Here is a 20538-nt window from a genome sequence, read left to right on the forward strand (position 1 = left end):
AAGGATAAGATGAGCGAACTGATCAACATCATGCAGGGTTTTGCAGTTGGTCAGAAAGCTCTGGCAGATAAGGTCGAGAAGCTCGAGCGAGCTTCAGCTGCTAACAGTGTTGTTAACCTGGATGGTGTCTCCAACCAGGGGCTGGGTGGATCCAGAGACGGTGAAAAAAGAGCAACTGTGGGAGTAGTGAACAATGCTGGTGGGTTTGGTGCTGCTACTGGTGGTGGGCCCGGTCTGGGGCATAATCTGAAGGATAGCCTGTTTCCTCCATTCTTTGGGGTTGATGATGACAGAGAGGAAGACAGGGAGGCTGACCAGTTTTCTATGCACAACGAACCGTTCGGTCAGTACGGTGTCCAGCCACAGAACAAGGAGATACAGTTGCTGGCAGAAAAGATCAGGGCTCTTGAAAGCCATGCTACTCCGGGGTTTGTCAACATGTCCAACATGGGGCTGGTCGAGGGGATTGTGATCCCACAAAAGTTCAAGGCGCCCGCATTTGACAAATATAATGGGAGTTCCTGCCCGGAATCTCATCTGCAAGCCTTCGTCCGCAAGATCTCTGCATATACAACAGATCAAAAGCTTTGGATGTACTTCTTCCAAGACAGTCTGTCTGGAGGATCCCTGGAATGGTACACCAAGCTGAAGTCTTCTGATATCAAGAGCTGGCAGGATCTTGGTGATGCGTTCTTTAAACAGTACCAATTCAATGCTGACATGGCTCCTAGTCGTACCCAGCTGCAGGGTATGTCTCAGAAGTCAAGTGAGGGGTTTAAAGAATATGCTCAGAGGTGGAGGGAGTTGGCTGCCAGAGTGCAACCTCCGCTGGTGGATCGGGAGATGTCTGATCTATTCATGGGTACCTTGCAGGGGGTTTTTGCTGAAAGAATGGTGGGTTGTCCCGTCACCAACTTTGCAGACATCGTGGTGGCTGGTGAGAGAATTGAAAGTTGGCTGAAAATGGGGAATATCCAGGGTGGTAATGCTTCGTCATCAGGATCGAAGAAGCCATTCGGGAATGGTCAGCGCAAGAACGAGGGTGAATCGAGTGCTGTATATGCCCAGAGAGGACACGGTAGGGATCGTTACTACCAGCACACCGCTGCTGTAACCATCCCTGCTGGTAATCAGTCAGCACGACAGCAACGTCAGCCACCTCAACAGAGAGCTGGGTACCAGGTGAGGGGAAAAGGGGTTGATCGCCATTTTGATAAGCCGCCCGTGACATACGCTGTTCTGTTCAAAAAGTTGATGGATCTTGGGTTGGTTCAGCCAAGGGCGATGGTTCCGATGAGATCAGATCAGAGGCCACCCAACTATGATGAGAACGCCCAGTGCGAATTTCATTCTGGAACACCGGGGCATAACATTGAGGGCTGTAGAGCGTTCAAGAATGTTGTCCAGGATCTGGTAGACTCCAAAGCCATCAATTTTGCACCATCACCAAATGTTAATGTTAATCCCATGTCGGCGCATGGTCAGGCAGTGGTGAGTGCAATTGCTGAAGATTCAGATCACGTCTGTGTGATGGGTGAAGAGAATGACAGTAACTGCAAGTTTGATGGTTGGATAAAGCCGTGCGTACCAGGAAGCTGGAAGGATTAAAAAGATCAGCACTGACACTCGTCCGGAAGAGTAATGTTTCTTGTTTTTCAGATTTTATCTGCATGAAAGCCTTGCGTGTTGCCCGACACGTAATGGTTCATTGTAAGGGCCACCTCATGTTCATAATTTGCAACATTTCTGCATCATTAATAAATGGATGTTTTTCAGTCAAAAAACGGTGTTCCCTGTCTTTCATTTATTTTTGCAGTTTAAAAAAAACAAATAAAAATGGCAATGTTTATTTTCATTTTCCTTTTTTTGATTTGTCTTGTGCCGATATCGAACAATAATTCTCCGGATCTCGTTGATAACAATTTGGTTACACCTCTGTATGACTTCGATAGTCCGATCTATCATGCCAAAGAAGAAGGCGAAGAAGATTGTGATCTGCTGGAATTAGCCAGGTTGTTTAAACAAGAGGAGAGGGTGATTCAGCCGCACGAGGAGCGGGTTGAGATCATTATTCCAAGCACCGCCGAGGTCAGAAGGGAAGTGAGAATTAGAGCTGCTTCAGAGGCGAGTCGAGGATGGAACGGTGGTCCTGTTAAAGGAGCATATCGATACCTTCGCCTGGTCATGTCAGGATATGCCAGGGTCGAATACCGATGTTGTTGTGCACAAGCTGCCATGGAGAGAAGATTGTCCTCTAAAGAGGCAGAATGCCAGTGCCGCGTATCAGAGTGACTTTGTTTCATGATATGATTCATCGTGGAATCAAATGCTATGTTGATGACATGATAGCAAAGTCCCAAACAGAAGAGGGGCATCTGGCAGATCTGGCCAAGTCGTTTGACTGGTTGAGATAATTCAAACTGAGGTTGAATTCAGACAAGTGCACTATCAGAGTGCGGGCCGGTAAGATGCTGGGGTTCATTGGAAAAGAGGAATCGAGGTTCATCCTGCAAAAAAAAAAAACAAGAAAAAAAGAACAATAAGAGAGACGCCTGAACCGAGAAAGAAAAAAGGAGGTTCGTGGTTTCTTAGAGAGATTGAACTACCTGTCATGGTTCACATCTCATCTAACAGCCACGTGTGAACCCATATGCAAGAAAAAAAGATCAAACGGTCAGGTGAAATAATGATTGCCAAGGGGCATTGAAAAAATAAAAGAATAAGTTGCAGGAGCCTCTGATTCTGTTGCCTCCCTATGGAAAGAGACTGTTAATCTGTACTTGACAGCCCTCGAGGGGTCTACGAGGTGTATTGGGTCAGCATGACGAGTCTTGTCGAAAAGAGCATGCAATTTACCTTAGCAAAAAGTTTACCGACTGTGAAACAATACATTCACTGCTCGGGGAACTTGATGTACTTTGGCATAGGCTGCTCGCCGACTGAGACAGTATATGTTGGTTCATATCACTTTGTGGATTTCGAGATGGATCTGATCAGGTAGATTTCTGAAAGAGCCAGCAATGACCGGACGTGTTGCAAAAGGGCCGATGATTTTGATTGAATATGATATTCGATATACCTCTCAGAAAGTAATCAAGGGGAGTGTATTGTCTGATTACATCGCCCAGCAACTCGTGGAGGATGATCAACCGATGAAGATTGAGTTCCCTGATGAGGACATCTCGAGGTGCTCTAATCGAAAGATTGAGAGTAACCGATCCCGGAGGAGGGGCCTGACCCTGAATCTGAACGGATTCTGATGTCTGATGGGGAGGTTAAGGTGAATAAGCTTTTGTTGCCCGGATAACGTTTGAATGCACCGACGGTGTGGTTGTGCAGAAAATGGTAGTAACCTATAAGGATTGGCATGAGATGTTGTCGTTTGCATTACATGGGTATCGAACGTCGGTACGCACATCTACTGGGGCAACTCCTTTCTCATCGTGTATGGAATGGAAGCGGTGCTACCGGTTGATGTTCAAATTCCCTCTTTGAGAGTCCTGATGGACGTGAAGAAATTGCAAGAGGCTGAATGGGTAAGAACCCGGTATGAGGAGTTGAGCCTGATAGAGGGAAAGAGGCTAGCAGCCATCTGTCATGGGCAGTTATACCAGCAAAGGATGAAGCGTGCTTTCGACCGAAAGGTACGACCTCGGGTATATCACGTGGGTGATATGGTGCTGAAAAGGATCCTTCCTCCTCAAAGCGATCGAAGGGGCAAATAGACACCGAATTATGAAGGTCCATTCGTGGTCAAGAAGGTTTTCCCTGGCGGAGCCTTGTTGCTAACGACCATGGATGGCGAGGATTTTCCATCCCCTGTGAATGCGGACGCAGTTAAAAAATACTTCGTATAAAGAGACCCGCTGGACGAAAAGAACAAAATAGTCCAGGCAAAAATGGGCATCCCGGCGAACCAAAAAACAGAAAGGAAGGTTCGGGCAAAAATTAGGGATAAAATGAAAAAACTGTACACCCGGCAAGTCGAAAACCTGAAAAGGCGACTTGGGCAAAAAAAGGGTATCCCGGTGGACTGAAAACCCGAAAGGGCGGTCCGGGCAAAAGAGGGATTGAAACGAACAACTGCGTCCAGCATGATCGTTTGCGCTTTGGTTAAAGCATCATGGATAATACCCGGTAGGGATCAATCAGAAACGTCTTGTTCAGAAGGCAGAAAGCACGGAGAGTCTGAGGACATATGGGGTGTAACCGAGTTGGAACTCGATGAGATCACGGGTTTCACATTGCCATTAGGATAGATTTTTCCTTTTGTGCGCAATTACCTCTTTTCAGGAATTGCTTCCTTTGTATTGCTCAGTTTGAGCCACACTTTTTCAATAAATAAAATGCATATTCAGTCAAATAATTTTGTTTTTTGTTTTCATTACCGCTTTGATTGCAAAAACATCCAGATATTTTTGATAAAGAATCTTGCATTTTAAGACATACAGGTCCCTTCCAATGCATGTTTATAAGATTGAAAGCTTGAAATCTTATTCGGAAGGTTGAGTGACCCAAGTGTTGAAATCTTGACACGCCTGGGGCACGGTTTTATCTAACGTTCTGTTTTGCAGGTACTGTTAGATATTTTCACTCACTTGCAGGTTGTGATGTGGAAGCTGTTGACCAAACAAATCCCCATGGAGTCCGATCAGGGATGAGTGAATGAATGTGAAGGGATGATAAAGAGACGTTGAGACGTACGACGATCCTTGATGATGATCAAGAAGACTCTTCAAAGTCGGAAGATTTGAAAGTCTGTAGAAATTCCCCGCAGGGTCCAATCAGGGATGAGTGAATGGGTAGAGAAGTGGCGAAGAGGCGTTGAGGCGTACGATGACCTTTGGAATTAATCAAGAAGACTCTTCAAAGTCGAAAAATTGGAATTTCTGTATAAGTCCCAGGAGTTCGCTCTCCGTCGAGCGCGGAGCGATTGGGAATACAAGATGATGGAGCAGAAAAGGTCCAGACGAGTCTGGGAGTTCTCAAAAGTGGAAAGCTGATACGAGATTGGGAGGTGGATACCGTGGTTCGACGAGTCGACGGGTGTTCTGTGCCGACTTTTCTCATTTCCCCAACGAGGTCCCCAAGCAGAGATGAGAGGACCAATTCCCAGCAGATCTGAGGTCTATGGTTCCCCTTAGCCGAGTCGTGATGGTTATCCTCGGCAGGTAAACGATGTTTCCTCAGCAGCCAGGTCTGAAGGTTGCTATTCCCCGAGTGGAGCGGGTTTCAATGAAATATATCTCCAGCAGTGTTCATCCTACCAGTGGATTGGACAAGTTTCCGTAGCAGGCCGATATCTGCATCCCCAGCTGGGTTGATTCTACCTATGGATTGCATGGGTTGTCCCCAGCGGAGTGGTATTCGTTTTCCCTATCAGGGTCAGGATGGTTATCCCCAGCAGGTGTCAGATCGATGCTTCCCCAGTTGCCAGGCCTGGAGGTGGCTGTTTTCCCAGCGGAGCTCTCTGTGAGCATTTCCCCAATGAAGTCGTGGTATCTGTGAGGTTTCCCCAAAGCAGGTTCGGGATTGATATCCTCAGCAAGTCGAAGACTGTTGTATCCCCACAGAGCGTTGGTGGTGCTTATCCCCAGCAGTTTTTCGAGTGGATCGGGTGCAAAGGAGGTTCTTCCCCAGCAAGGGTTGCCTTATTCCCAGCAGCAGTGCTATTCCCCAGCAGGGTGGAGATCGGAGTATTGACGAGTTCCTCAGCAGAGTGTCTCGTGCTTCCCAGAAGAGTCCCTTGAGGGGGATATTTTTTTTATGCATTCATCATGTAAATAAGCATAGCATGTTGCATAGAAAAATAATAAAGCGCGTAGCATTTCCATAATTATGGAGCATTACGCAGAAAAAATCAATCATGCATCATATTGCAAGCACAAGCTAGTCTCAAGCCGTGGTTACCGTTTGAGAGGTGGTTTTACCAGAAGTAGAGGTGTTACTCCGAGGAGTTTGGCCTCATGATTTGATCAAAGGTATTTCCCCAGTAGTGCGATACTGGAGGAGTTTTTCCGTCGGGCAGAGATGGAAAGGTTACGCGATCAGCGCGATTCAAGCCGTGGTTACCGCTTGAGGATTGGTTTTGCCGGACAGTGAAGACGATACTCCGAGGAGTTCAACAGCGGGATTTTGAAGCAGCAGTATTTCCCAGTCATTGTTTAGTGTCTGGTCGAGCTTTCTTTGGTGTCAGTAAACATCATCATTCGATGTCCAGTAAACGTCGAGTTATTTCCCAGTCATTGTTTAATGTCTGGTCGATCCTTGTTTGATGTCCTGTCAACATCCTTGTTTGATGTCCTGTCAACATCCTTGTTTGATGTCCTGTCAACATCATTGTTTGATGTCCTGTCAACATCATTGTTCGATGTCCTGTCAACATCATTGTTCGATGTCCTGTCAACATCCTTGTTTGATGTCCTGTCAACATCCTTGTTTGATGTCTTGTAAACATCATTGTTTGATGCCTGTAAACATCATTGTTTGATGCCTGTAAACATCATTGTTTGATGCCTGTAAACATCATTGTTTGATGCCTGTAAACATCATTGTTTGATGCCTGTAAACATCATTGTTTGATGCCTGTAAACATCATTGTTTGATGCCTGTAAACATCATTGTTTGATGCCTGTAAACATCATTGTTTGATGCCTGTAAACATCATTGTTTGATGCCTGTAAACATCATTGTTTGATGCTTGTAAACATTATTGTTTGATGCCTGTAAACATCATTGTTTGATGCCTGTCAACATCATTGTCCGATGCCTGTAAACATCGAGTTTTCTCCCAGTCATTGTTTAATGTTTGGTCGAGTTTTCTTTGATGTCCTGTAAAACATCATCGTTCGATGTCCAGTAAACGTCGAGTTTCTTCCCAGTCATTAGTCAGTGTCTGGTTGAGAGTGTTACTCTGAGGAGTTCAGCATCATGACGTAAGATCAGCAAGGTTCCCCAGTAGTGCGATACTGGAGGAAGTTTTTCCGTCGGACAGAGATGGAAATAATATCAGAAGACGTTACGCGATCAGCGCGATTCCGGGGTTCAAATGGAGAAAAGGAGATGTTGAGGCATTTTCTGGAGATGGGGTTCAAATGGAGAAAAGGAGATGTTGAGGCATTTTCTGTAGATGGGGTTCAAATGGAGAAAAGGAGATGTTGAGGCATTTTCCGGGGTTCAAATGAAGAAGGGGAAGTGTTGCGACATTTTCTGGAGATCGGGGTTCAATCAGAGAAGAGTATATGCTGAGGCATTTTCTGGGGTTCAAATGAAGATTGGAGTTGAAGATTGTATCCAGGATGAGGTCCTCAGGATTATCTTCTGTTCATGTGTCACCTTAGACTCGGGCTGAGGCCAATGGAGGTCGTTATAGGTGTCTTTTGAGGAAGAGATACACATGTTACCTTCCTTAGTGAAGGTATACCCTCTGACATGTCGCCCTCCGAGTGGTGTTGGTGTTATTTCCGGCGTTGCCAGCGGAATTATCACAAGAAGTTGGAGAACGGGGTTCAATCGGAGAAAGGGAAATGTTGAGGCATTTTCTGGAGATGGGGTTCAAATGGAGAAAGGGAAATGTTGAGGCATTTTCTGGAGAACGGGGTTCACAATGGCGATCATGAGTTGTCGTCAGGCGACTGGGGTTCAAACTGGAGAATGGGGTTCATTATGTGGCAAATAGGAGAGCGGGGTTCAAATGCAGAGATCCGAGGATCATTTGCGCAAAGAGAAATTTCGGGGTTCAAGAAAATAAAAAAAAAAGCGATTATCAGAAATCTCGGGGTTCAAGAAAAGCATAAAAAGAAAAAGAATAATAATCCCGAGCGGATGTGGCGTTCAGGCCGTGGTTGTCCCTGTGTTACCATTTGTTTTGGTATCCAGGTCGACGCTGTGATTTGGTGATCAGGCCGACTTTCTCCGTACCAAACGGATTTTTGTTCAAGATTGTTTCTTCGCCGATGCTGACAGGCGTTGTTAATTATATCCCATCAGAGTGCAAATTGTTCGTCTGTTCTTGGTATTCAATCACTCTTCATCCTGATCATCTGAAAGCCGAGGCTGTTCATATCGATAGGTTCACAGTGGATTGAATAGGGGCAGCTGTAACACCTCAAAATTTGCCCTCCTCTCTTGGGACTAGCATAACATATTACATATCATTTTTAGGTCATTAGGCATTGCATATTGCATAGCATGTGGTTACATTGTGCAAGCCATCTTCCCAAGTCTGGATCAGAAGATAAGAGGTGGAGATGCAAGCTAGGGTTTCATTTGGACTGGTCATTAATCATCTGAGGATGTGGAGGTCCAAATTAGGGTTTTTGTGGTTCTCAAGGATATTGGTCTTCATCTTGATTACAATGATTCATCATCATCATCATGGTTTGACATCATCAAGTGTTGAAGTAGATTCCTTGAGATTAGGGTTTTGACCACTGGTCAACCCTAATCAGTTGCATTGGGCCAATCAGGGCATGGCTAGGAGAGGGGGTCTATGATGGATATGAGGGTCATTCCATGATTTTATTGAGGTTATTGAGGCTAGGGTTTCATCCTTGAGCCATTTCATCAGAGAATTGGAGCTCAGATTGATCAGTGCATGGCCAAATTCATCTATCAGCTGAAAAGTCAACTGTGGTCAACTGTGCATGATTTTATGGATTTGGAGGTGGAAATGAGTTAGATACACTTCAATCATGTTGGAACAAGTGTTATTTGACATTTCAAAGCTCAGGAATGGAGAAAATCAAGTCAGACAAGAAATTGCCAAGAATAGAAAGTGACTTGTAATGGAAGTTTCCAAAAATGGAAAGTTTTTGACCTCAAAATTACATGTCCAAGGAAGCTTCAAATGAAAATTTGTTCAACATGAAAGTTGTAGATCTTGTTCTCACCTTTCCAAAAAGTCCAAGAACTTGAAAATCCCATGTATGGTTGGCAAGTTATGGTCCATTCAATTTCGAAAATGACCCATAATCAAAGTGGCATAACTTCCACATGGAGTGTCCAAATTGAATGATCTTTTTATGTGAAAACTCCATTGGACATGTACTTTCATGGTGCATAATTGGAATTCATCAAAAATGGGAAATGCAAAAAGTCAAATTTCAAGTGTACAGTTAAAGATCCAAGGGCAAAATGGTCCAACTTGAGAAATAATGAGAATTTTTGAGTGGGGATTTTTGCAACACCTCACATTTGCCAATTAGAGATGGTTTGAATGGTCATAAACATCCAAGGTGCAATATTTGACCAAGTCACTTTTGAACTTCACTTGAAAAATGCATTTCATGGTATGGCATAGTGAAAATCAAAATTACACAACCAATGACCATGGGACAAGTTGCAACAGATCACACATGTCATTTTGAGAGTGTGTGAGCTGTCAAACGAGCTGTCATTGGCCTGTGGTGAAATGGCATTTTTGCCCTTGCTTTGAAAATGACATTTATGCTAATTACCATTCATTTTGGTTAATTCATGATTAGAGCTTGATTAGTTGGAAGTATAAATTCTTAATTGTAACAAACTCTGGATCAGAATCACAATTCACAAGAAATTGCAACCACTTTTCCCTCCAAATTCTCCAAAATTCTCAAGAACACACAAGAACAAAATTGGATCAAACTCTTCCAATTCTCCATCAATTCGTGTAATTCTTGTTGATTCCTCCTGCATTCATCTTCTTCCTCAACTGTTTTGGCAATTCATCATCAAAGAACCTCAAGATCGTGACTGTTCCTCCTTGGCTCAACCATGGCATTTGAAGATTTCTTGCACTAGAGGCAACTTCAAGCTAACCTGAACACTTCATTCAACATCCTGAAGCTCATACTCCATCTGTTTTGGATCCACACGCCTTGTAACACGAATTTCATCACTGACTTCAAATTAAGGTGCCAAATCGAATCTCACTATTTCTTTAATTGTTGTATGCGTTTTATAGAGTGTTTGACATAGATTATCATGATGCCTTTAGTTTTGGAAATGGTGAACCATAGGATAAGTTATGTTGATTCAAAGATTTGAGAGTAAAACCTAATTCGTTCGATCCAGGAGATTTAGGAATAATTAGACAAAATCATGTACATATTTGGACTCTACGTTCTCAGACCTTTCCAACGGATATTCGCATGATGATTTTAGTGGAGTTTTGTTGTTCTTGATATTCATGGCTTTTCTGGAAAAACGCGTGTTGATGATGAACAATTTCTGGAAATTTCACTCGTTTGATCCACCGAACCTCATTGCCATTTTTGAATTCTGTTTAGCGCCATTGTGGACCAATCAGAAGGAGGAAACGCATTAATGAGTGGAGCGTATTTACCATCGTGCCATTGGACTCAATTTAATTCATCTTAATTAAATAAAACACTTAACAAATATTTAATAAATCATTTAAATATTAGAAAAATCATAAAAAAATATTGGCTAATCAGAAAATTATGAGGATTTTTTTGTTAGTTCCCAATTTTTCCCTAGTTTTTTATGAGCATGATTTTACAAGTTGTGCATGGTGAATTGTTGACTTGGACTATAGAACTTTGACTTGTGTGTATTTTTTACATGTTTTGCCATTTTCATTGTGAAATGCTCATACATTAAAAGAAATTCTTGAGATTTTTTGTGCTCATTCTAGACATGTTGATGGTGATTTACATATAAAGTTTGTGATTTTTGGATACCTGAGGAGTGAGATATGATTTTTTGAATCTAGGTGTGACAATTTGTGTCACACCTAGCTAGGTCAACTTTCTGGATTTATTTGCATGACCTAGAGATGTTGGATTGGATTGAAATTTTGCATGGATGATTATTGATATGTTGAGATGTTATGTGAATATTTCTGGATTTTTCTGTGGCATTTTCAATTTGATTGATATTTTTCTTCTCTGATGGTTCATTGTGCAACCTTATGTGACACATGTTTGTATATCTTGTGTGAAATTCTCATATGGTTTTGGATGAAGATGAAATTTGGTATGCTGATTGTAGACACATTGTAGGACATCACTGTTTTGGTCCCATTCATTTCTTAATTGTTCTCACTCTGTTATGAATTTTTGAAGTGAATGCTTGTGTTGATGCTATGAATTGGCTTACATAATCTTGTCTGGATTTCTTGATTTTCATTGGCCTAGTTCCTTTTGTCCAATTGAGCTGAAAATTGACATGCTATACCTTGAATAGGTCCTGTTTAGGTGTGAATTATTTGAGGATTTTTGGAATTGTTTTGGTATGCTTTTGATTGAAGTTATTCTGTTTGGACATTGGATGTTGCATTTGACCTAGTTTGTGATGTTTTGGTCATGAAATGAATATGGTGAATGATATGAGTATGGGATCAATTGCATTTGCTTTCTATTTGTGTTAATTTGGTTTTGGTTGAGAATTACTTGCTGTTTAGAATTTTTTCTCCCTTTTGGACCCTAGGCTTGGCCTAGTGGTCTAGTTTCTCACATTTGGATTGACTTTTCAGGATGAAATGCATGGTGCTTAAGGAGAATGCTTCAAGTCAATAAAATTGAGATTGTTGGATGTTTTGAACTAACATGAATTTGTTTTGTAGGTTGTGAAGCTTGAGCTTGAGCTTATAGCTTGCACTTATGTGCATTAACCTGTGTTGCTTAATCTGTATAGTCTGACTGACTAACATTTGCTGTTTATTGTTGTCTGTCTGAGTACTGATGATACTTGATTGTTTTCAGGTACATTAAGTTGCTTACAGTTCTTTAAGAACTTGCTTGCTGCTGCTTGGTTTTTAAACCACTTGAGGTAGGACTTCTATTCTTCATGTAGTCTGGAAGACCCGGCCTGTTACTTGGCCGGGCAACTGTCTGAAGTCCTCCTTAAGAGGCGATGTTTGTGGTTGTTTACATTTGTGCCAAGCAGGTAAAGACCTCTATGAGGCAATTGGTGGATCAAAGGGATATGCAATCTATCCCCCACTATTCTGTGAGTCGTCCCTCTGCTCACACGGCCGTGTGTTGATGCATTGGGACACAAACCCAAGATCTTGTGCTGTTGCACAATCGAGTCAGAGTCTTTGAGCGTAGAAGGGTCCCTCCATTCTGGACCCACGCTCCTTTGTCTGAAGCTCTCCCTGGTCAGGGATAAGAGCTGTGAAGTCTAATCTTCACTTACCTTTCATCTGCTTCACCTTAGCCTCGTAATGGCAAGGTTAAGAGCGAATAATACCCATGTACAGATGACTTGCTTCGGCAGTCAAACCCATTGTGTGAGCCTCACTTGATTGGTTATAGTGTGTGCTATGTGAATATTTGTTTGAAATGCTTGTTTTGACCTGTATGCTTGTATGCTTGCTTTCTTCCTGGATAGGATTAGCTTGCAGTTGTGCAAGTAGGTAGAAACCTGAACGTAGGGTAATGATGCATGACAACACTAGGCTCGAGTACAGCTCCCTGGTAGTGTGTCTTCCCTTGGTTTCTGGCTAGATTTTCTTTCCCTTGAGGGGGAACTACATCGCCCTGATCCTCGTTCCAGACGAGGTATGTAGGCAGGAGACCGTGCGAGGTCTCTCCGGGCACTTTTTTTTTCTTTTTGTGTGTGTGCTTGTTATCTTCTGGTGTGTGTTTTGGTTCGGATGCCGACGTAAGTCCAGTGATTGGCTGTCGGGCTCCACGTTTGCCCTTTTGAGTGTGTTTTGGTTCGGATGCTGACGTAATTCCATCGAGTGGTTGTCGGGCTCCATGTTTGCCATCTGTTTGTGCGTTTTGTGTTGTTTGGCGTGCGTGAGCCGAACTACAGTGGCTCTGATTCTCGTTCCAGACGAGATATGTAGGCATAGGATGCGATGTCCTATCGAGCTCCCTTCTCTTAACCCCACCTGCGTTCCCCTGTGTGTGTGTGTGTGATGTTTAGCAACCTTTTCTTTTCTTAGAACGTGGATCCCGTCGAGTACGACGGACGTGAGGGGTGCTAATACCTTCCCCTTGCGTAACCGACTCCCTTACCCTTTCTCTTTGGTCGCGAGACCATTTCCTTTCCAGGTTTCTCTGAGCGTTTCCTTTCCCTATCTTGGGATAAATAACGCGCAGTGGCGGCTCTGTGTTGTGTTTTTATTTCAGCCCGCCGGTTGTTTTTCGCAGGATGCGACACCCAAGATCCATCGGAAATTTTTAATGACGGGGGAGAATTTTAGTAGTAGTGTCCAACCTTAAAGGATGTTCATCTAGGCGTCGGCTGGCATGCGTCGCTTTGGTTTTGCCAAAGCGTGATGCGAACATCAACATTAAATGCAATCTTATTATTGAAATGTTTCACCATTTTTTATTTGATCTTCGACCTAAAAAGGTGTGGGGTGACATGACACAACTTTCTATGTACTCGAGTACACTTGAGTATGGTTGTCTTCCTTAGATGAAATATGACCGCCAGTTTACCCTTATTCTTTGCTTTTGACCCGATCCATTCGATTTCCTCTACATATATAAAGATGGAGAGAGATCATTGATAAACTTTTAGCCATCTTGTAGACTGATTTTACCTTGTCTCTTTGAGTTTTTCACTCTTATCTGAGAGCACTCGCTTTCCAGAGTAATTATAGTTGTAAGTATTGAGTACGAAACCTAAGGTGAGAGGTGAATTAGGTTTCTGTAAATATCTTCGATTTTTGGGTGATAGTTCGTTCGTTCTTTATTTTTCTTGATTGATTGTGACTTTAAATGTAAGTGCATAAAAATAAAGTAAAGAAGGTAAAATGACATAGTGATATATCTTGGTTCCCATTTCCAACCAATGGTACTCCAGTCACCTCACACCCTATGAGAGATTTTACCATCATAGAAATCATTACATCCGAATCACCCCGATTTCTTAACCTTTCTACCAATCAATCACCAAGGCACCCATCCCACCTTGTGATTTTACAAATTCAGAGAAAGAAAACCTACTTCTTCATCAACAACCTTGATCAAACAATCCCGGAGTCAAGTTATAACAATTTGATATGAGTTACAAGTGAATTTGATATGGATATTTTTGAAAATTTCTAGTAGAATATATACTCCTTCTCTTTTAAGTATATTACAATTCAAATATTCTACACTTTTACGTGCTCAAAATAATTTTAAAAATGATATGAAAATGATTTGAACAAAGTATCTTGTTTAAAGAAAATTATGAGAATAAACAATGCAAAGTGTTTTCATTTTATTTTTGAAATAGGCGTAATTGAAATTATAAATTTGATTTCTATTTATATGACACAAGCATCCTTTTATATATCATGGTAATGTTTGATATTTCATCAAAAAAATAATTGTAATGGTTTGGGAAAAGCTGGTGTTACAATGTTTTAGAAAAAATTAAAAAGCTCCAGGAACAATAGATTGGTCCTTGATGTCAATCTATTGGTTCATTATTTGCAATGTTAAAATTTTGAAAAATAACACAAGACAATCGATTAGTTCAAGGCAACAATCAATTGGTTCATTTGTTTTAACGTTAAAATTTTGGAAAAATAACATAGGACAATTGTTTGGTTCAAGGAAACAATCAAATGGTCCATTGGAGAAAATTGATTTTCTGAAATGATGAGTTTGAAACAATCTATTGGTCCTTGATGTTAATTGATTGGTTCTTTGAAAATTTTGAATTTTTTTCTAAATTATGAAAAATGTTCATAGGACAATCTATTGGTTCATTCATGTTAATAGATTGTATTAAAACTAGGTTTGATATTTTTCAAAGTGAGGATCAAATTTTAAATGGTTGAAATGCAAGAATGACCTTGAGCACTTAAGATGTGTATATGAACTGAATTTCATATACTTTTGTTTATGATCCATTATCATAGATATCTAAATCTTGATATAAACTTGAAACTTAAATCATATTTTTTTCTTCTTTGATCTTACTTCTTAAGAAAGTATTGTCTCTTAATCAAAACCAAGCTATGTTTGATGATGAACATCTTCTTCACTATAGTGGCACATTCAGAATCTTAAAGAATTAAAGCTTCGGCGTTTTAACTCCTTTCCTTGTTTCAACATTTTCTCCCTCATATTTCAAGGTACCTTCTCTTCTCCTCAACTTTTATTCAAGTTTTTTGTTGCATTTCATTACGATGAGTGGTAACCCTATTATCGTCGAGAGTGACTCGAAGGGTAGTGTTTCTTTGTCTTCGAAAAAGGGAATGGAGTCTGATGACTTACCGACAAGTGTACCGATAATGTTTCAGTAATAAAAATATCAAATCTACAGGGACTACTATTTAACAAGACAATATTGTGCAACATGCAGAAAATACTAAATGGGGGGGGGGGGTTCAAGTTTTAAATGCGAAAAGAAAATAAAGTGTTATGGCAGTACTGCGAAAGCGGCCAAGTTGTGTATAGAATCCCCTATTTCTCTATTTTTGATGTTCGATGCATTACATGAATGGTATCGTCACTATAACCCCACGGTGAATTAACAAAACTATTATACACAGTCCCTTGGTATATAGCTCACTAATCTATACTCGGAGTTTTCTATCCCTATTCCACCAGCATAAGCAAGATTAGGCAATGCAATAGAACGTTAATTCTTAAGCCACTACTCAGAGTTCCCTATCTCTAGTCCACCAGCGTAAGCATAACAATTGTCCCTATGTCTAACACATAAACTAATGGTCAGTATTCCCTATGTGCCCAAGTTCATATTAAAAGAGTATCTAATATAAAAAACATTAAGAACAACGTGGATGGGTCTTCTAGAGAGGAACAAAAATTAATATGACTAGTTGAATCATGGTATGTTCTGACAAAGCTCCCGACATGTTCCTTCCTTTGATGGGTAGACTATCTTTCTGCCTCGGTCAAGACAGAAGGAGGCATCAGTCTCCCAGTAAGGCTTTAACCCCTGTCATATTTCATAGGAAAAAAGATTCTAAAGTATTCATATAGAGAGCTTTGTCTGAAAGAGATTCTCTAGAAGACCCATCCATGCTCGAATACTCATGACCCTACTAACACCGAAAATGTTCATCATATAGAGTGCCAAGTGTGGCATGGTGTCGTGTCCTAGGTAAATCTCGGTGATCATCCTAGAGCTGACGTATTAGTCAGTAAGGGTTTTCGACTAATAAAGTCGGCCAATGCGAATAGGTACCATTGGGTGGCCACCAAAATAGTTAGGACTTCTTCTGTTCTGAACACTGTCGAATCTGTTACCCAGACCAACATCACGATTGGTAATTCTCCATATTGGGCGTTTATACCAATAGGTCCAGATGAGAGGGTATGTGGCTCTTTCGAGGGTTTCTTGGTTCCCATGTACGAGTGTCTTCTCACTAGGTTGGGGATGCGCCTGCGCTTATCTGATTTTGAGGTGGCCGTGATGAATCATCTAAAGGTTTCCCCCTCGCAGCTTCATCCTAGAGCTTGGGCTTTCATAATGGAGTTCCTACTTTGCAGTGGTTATAAGTCTTGGAAACCTTCATTAGGGATCTTCTTCAAATTTTTCTATGTAGCTCGTACTTCATTAGATGATGCTCAAGATCAAGGATTGATCTCCTAGGATGATTTTATAAAGAATTTTTTATAGGTGGAGCCCATCACTTCCGAGGCGCATATGACCTTTTGTTCATCATCAAATTTGGTCGTGAGAGCTCGCTCTTGTAGAGGTGATTTTTGGAAATATTGGTCCAAAGTTCATTTCTTCCGACTTATCCCTTCTTTTCACTTCTGGATAATTTCTCTGTCTCCCAAAGAAGTGAAAATGAAAGAGGATTTGCATGCATGTTATTAGGGACTCAGATGTGGAGAAGGGTTTGGTCCCGGTGAAGTACTTTCCTTTCATCAAAAGAAAAGGCAGATTAATACTCACGTGATAAGTAGTGTGTCTGAATATTTCGAGAGACAAAAAATCTTTGGTGAGGATGGAGATTCATACGCCTTTTCTTAAACCAAGAGACTTGTTCTTTTATAGATATCAAGAATCAATTGAGTCAATCATGTAGAGCTCTAGAGCTCACAAATGATCAGGGACTTACAACTGACTTGTCCGCTCCGGTGCCAGTGACACCTGTTGTTGCTTCTACTTCCATTATGGAGGCTTGGATTCCTTCTATGGTGATAACCCTGGAAGTAGCATGACTTGTTGTCTCAGTTTCGGCTCCTGAAATAGGTAGATCAGCTATTGTCGCAGTTGACTTTTCTGCTCGAGGATATTCACCTTCTCGTTCCCCTGCTAAGAGGGGTAGGGGTGATAGTTCATCTACTCCTGTTGATGGAGGATCTTCCAAGTGGGATCTCTTGGAGGAGGAAGATGAGCAGGATGTTCCTACTTCTTTCTACTGGCTTCTTGTTATTCTTCCCTCTTGGGTACCTAGCACCTCGGAGGAGTTTTTTATTGTCGCGGCTGTTAAAGACCTGGATTTTGTCTGAGGTTTATCTACGAATGACTGGTGGAGTCTTTTTGCAGATTCTTTCGATAATTTGTTTAGGGTTAGGTCCTTTGTTTTTATTATGGCTACTGGCCATGGCGATGTTCTGGGTTCTAGAGAGCTCATGAAGGAACGAGATGAGCTGAGGGAGATATGTGAAACCCTTGAGTATAAAAATTCTGATGCTTGGAAGGAATTGGCTGAAATTTAGGTGAATGCCGGTGCTCTTAGATTTTTGCAGAAAGAGGTGGATTAGTACGACGTACCGTCCATTTTGGCTGCTCAGATAGAGAAGCTGAAGGTTTCCCTTATTGACGGGGTGAAACGTTGTAAGAAGGTTTATAAAGATGCGGCAGAGGCGTAACAGGCGCTCGAAGTGGATTGAAAAGATCTTCAATAAAAGAAAGATGATGGGGCAATGATTTAAAGACTTTCAAGGATGGGGTTATTGTTGCTCGATACAAATCCCGAGAATCCCTTCAACATGGAGTAGACTCTGTGTGTAGAGTCCGAGATTAAATGTTAAAGTAAGCTCGATTGTTTTATCATGGTCTTACTATCACTGCCAACCAGCTGGACCCTTTAGAAGTTGCTTTTGAGTAGGATAACGGAAGCGGTCCTAGATCTGAGGAGTCGAGGGATGACTTATGAGCATCATTTTGTTCTCTTTATTTTTTGTTTGTTCTTGTAATATTTGATAATGCATTTGTTCCTCGGTTTATAAAAAATATTTATTATGCTTAAGTGTTTGAGTTATTACCTTTAGCATGCTTGTACTTTTTGGTGTATAATTGCTCTTTATTTAGTTGTCGCTATTATCCTATCGGGATCTGAGGGGAGATAGGGATTTGCTTGGAATCCTGCAAGTTGTATAATGTTTTTACTGTATAAAGTAGTAAGTTATATTTGTTTAAAGAGTAAATGACCTTAGGTTTTGTACAGATCAGTGTATGGTTGTTTTTCTTCGGAAGTGTGTTGTGTTAAGACACACATGTTGTCTCGATAGTATGCCGAGGTAATAGGCTAGATTATGAGGGAGTGCTCTAGCTATGCGTGAAAACATGTATTTCTTTGACAGGGGTATTTGAATGTTGTATTCGGACGTGCAAAACGTCTTTGATAACACCCCTTGGGGGATTGGTTGTTGTAGTTAGACGTGTAAAGCGTCTCTAACAGCTCCCCTGCATTTTAAAGATGCACGAAGCATTGTAGCGAATTGAGTGTTGTAGTTAGGTGATTGAAGCGTATTCGACAACACCTCTGAATTATGAAGACTTACTAGGCACTATGGAGAATTGATTATTGTATTTGGGTGCTCAAAGTGCATATGATAACACCCTTGAATTCTGAATATGCACGAGGCGCTGTGAGGGATTGATTATTGTATTTGGGCACTTGAAGTGTATCCGACAAAACCTTTGAATTCTAAAGATGCAAGAGGCACTTTGGGGAATTGATTGTTGTAGTTGGGAGCTCAAAATGTATCCAACAGCACCTCTAAAATCTGAAGATGGATATCAACTGTATTTGTTGTTCCTCGATTCGCTGCAACGTGGGTTCGTGTTTTGGTGTCCTAAAAAGGGGACAATGCAAAAATCAGAATAACAATGTATATATGTATTTAATTTCCCTATTATATAATTAATTTAAAAATACATTAAATAAATCTTGTTGTCGGGCATAAGTATGTACCAGACGCTTTCCCTCATATGTGATATCTGGTTGGCTTGATGCTTGGCTGACTCTGAAAGCAGAGGCCTTGGCTGGTGAGAGGTATGGCCTCTATTGTATGCGTTTGGGTCTTCTTCCCAAGGTTAAGGTAGACTGATTTCTTCGAACCTAGAGCTTCTTATGCATGTCTGAAATACTCGATTGTCTGACCGAAAATCGGGGGACTCTGACTTGTTCATTCCCTTCTAAAACAAGATCTGAGAGCTTCTGTAGTAAATTTGTCCAACTGTTGTTTTAGACAATGGTCGAGTACGGATACTGACAGGTGTTCTTTCTCCGGTGCTTAGGGTTTTCCAAGTTGGGCATCCCCGGTGGCCCTCTTCTTTGATATCCGAATGATGGATGCTTTGGGTGCATCTAGTGGAAACCCTATAGTATCCACATGATGCACTTCGTCACTTACTCGGTGCATGGTGTAAACTATGAACTTGTGCCACCCGGGCGCCATTAACTATGAACTTGTGATACCAACCTGAGGTCGAAAACAAGACCATCCCAACCGGAGCAAAAAGCATTGGTACCTTTGTTTGGCAAGGATTCGATGAGGATCGAGTATGGACATCTTGGAGATTAACTTCAAAGGTCTACACAATCCTAAGGTCGGGTAGAATTCAATTTCCCTACCGATCTTCGTATATGTTGATGGAGTTTTAGGCCCGAACGATGGAGAGGTAGCTGAGGCGGTGCCCGACTGGGCCACTTATGGCGACATCCTGCATTTTTCCTGGACACTATTGTTTTTTAGATCTAAGGAGGCATGGATGGAGGAATTTAACAGATCGCATAGATCCGCAGAGGTTTGGAGTCTGCACAAATGTTTCTTCAACGTTAGATCGGAGTTCAGTGGATCAAAACAGCGCAAATATGAGATTTTGGCTTCATTAAGACTTCCATTTCTTCGCCTAAGACATTTTTTGAGTTCAAATATGTGCATCAAATGTAGAATCATGGAAATCATAAGAATCGGAAGTCAATTCCCACAAACAACGCCATTGTTCCGTTGTAGAACTAGAAATGATGATGATTACGGAAACTACGGTGAAACGAAGCTTCTGATGCACTACGTTGATGTGACACCATGGATCAAACGTTACGATCATAATTCTTATTGAACCAGAGATATTGGTCTTGATGCGGTTCCGATATTCGATGTTGTTACCTCCGATATTGTGGACTCATAGGGGGGGGGGGGGTAACAGCATGATTAGCTCTATAATTCCTAAGTCTGTTAGGGTTCTAGATAGTGGAAGTGAAAATAGAGATTAGAGATTGTGTACCTGAGAACCCTTTACGAAAGTATTATACCTTGGGCCTGATGGAGTAGCCTGGATAATGGACCTTGTGCTATTGGACCTTTGGTCAGCGTGGAGTAGTAGGTCATGGGTCCGGTATGGAGTAGTAGGTCATGGGTCCGGTGTGGA

This window comes from Lathyrus oleraceus, chromosome 4 (genome assembly GCF_024323335.1).
Source record: "Lathyrus oleraceus cultivar Zhongwan6 chromosome 4, CAAS_Psat_ZW6_1.0, whole genome shotgun sequence".
NCBI classification, from domain to species: domain Eukaryota; kingdom Viridiplantae; phylum Streptophyta; class Magnoliopsida; order Fabales; family Fabaceae; genus Lathyrus; species Lathyrus oleraceus.